At 56.1% G+C, this 1,179-nt stretch overlaps 1 protein-coding gene across 2 annotated transcripts in view; it reads right to left on the bottom strand.

The window, feature by feature from the left end:
- Window positions 1-1,179, bottom strand: part of KIF18B (kinesin family member 18B) — a 31,843-nt gene that overhangs the window by 28,049 nt on the left and 2,615 nt on the right. The gene's annotated exons all lie outside the window — the stretch shown is intronic.

Raw genomic sequence — 1,179 nt, 5'->3', positions numbered from 1 at the left:
GTGGGGCGACGCTGTGGGTGTAGGTTCAGTCCGAGTAGATGATGAAGCCGGAGAAGGTGCTGTACTTGATGTTGTTGCCGCCGTGGGCTTTGCCCCCGTCCAGCTCGATGAAGACCTCGTCCCCCGCGTCCAGGTGCAGGATGACGCTGTTGCTGGCGTAGTCGTAGTTCTGGTCGGCGTCCTGTGCGATGGCGCTGGCCCGCACCTGCGCAGGGGACACCCGCGTTACCCGGCTCAGGGCACGGCTCTGCCCTGGGTCCCACGGGACACCCAGGGTCCCGGCTCAGCCGCAGCCAGGGAGAGCGCCCGCCAGCTCCGGGGCAGCGTGTGGTGCCCTGACCCCACCCATGGGTGACACACCCCGGATGGAGGGGGCTGCCCCAGCACCGCCCGGAGCCTCTCCCTGGCCGGGCAGGCTCCGAGCTGGGGCCCTGGCGCTGGGTTTGGGTGTGGGGGCACTTCCCCCACATTTCCCCTGCCTAATTTTTGGGGATAGTTCTGCTGAGGTAACCAGAAACACTCCCACATCCCAGTGTAAGGTGACAGTACAAAATCAAGGAAACCGAGGTGCATCAGGAAAGAAACCACCACTTTTCCTACTGCTTGGTCTTTTCTCTCCTAGTTTGATTCCCCACTAGGTTTGGGGGTGTGTGTGTGCAGGAGGTTTGCCAGAGCGCCCCAAACCCTCCCTGGTTTGTGCTCATTATCGCTGTGCCCATCATCCACACTTTTAATGTTACTTCCCAAGTGATCTGAACTCTCTAAGTATATTTGCTCCTGGACATTTCCCAGGTTGCCTGGTTATCCTGTTGCACTTCAACGCTCGCCCTAGTCAGGGCAGGTAACTTAACTCCTCAGGGTTGCAGGAGATGCAATGCCCGTCCTAGGATCTGAAGAGGACACACCTTTTCCTGGCAAAGGGCAGGCTGAACCCATGGGCTGGGAAATAACGGTGATTAAGCACCACATCTCACGTCCGCTTTGCTCTGCTTTCCACAAACCTAATCATGTCAGAGGGAAAGAAAAGAAAAATCTCCACAAGCACGGCTAAACCTATTAAAGTGAGACACGGTGCCACACCCAGGAGGCAAATAAAATATAAACAGGCATCTGTGCTGTCATAAAAAAACCCTCTGTGCTATTTTGTGCATGACCTTTTATTCACTTCAATTACTGGAC

This window comes from Athene cunicularia (genome assembly GCF_003259725.1).
Source record: "Athene cunicularia isolate RWA chromosome 27 unlocalized genomic scaffold, athCun1 chr27_part1, whole genome shotgun sequence".
In the NCBI taxonomy this organism is placed as follows: Eukaryota; Metazoa; Chordata; class Aves; order Strigiformes; family Strigidae; genus Athene; species Athene cunicularia.
This window is presented reverse-complemented; position numbering and strand designations above follow the sequence as displayed.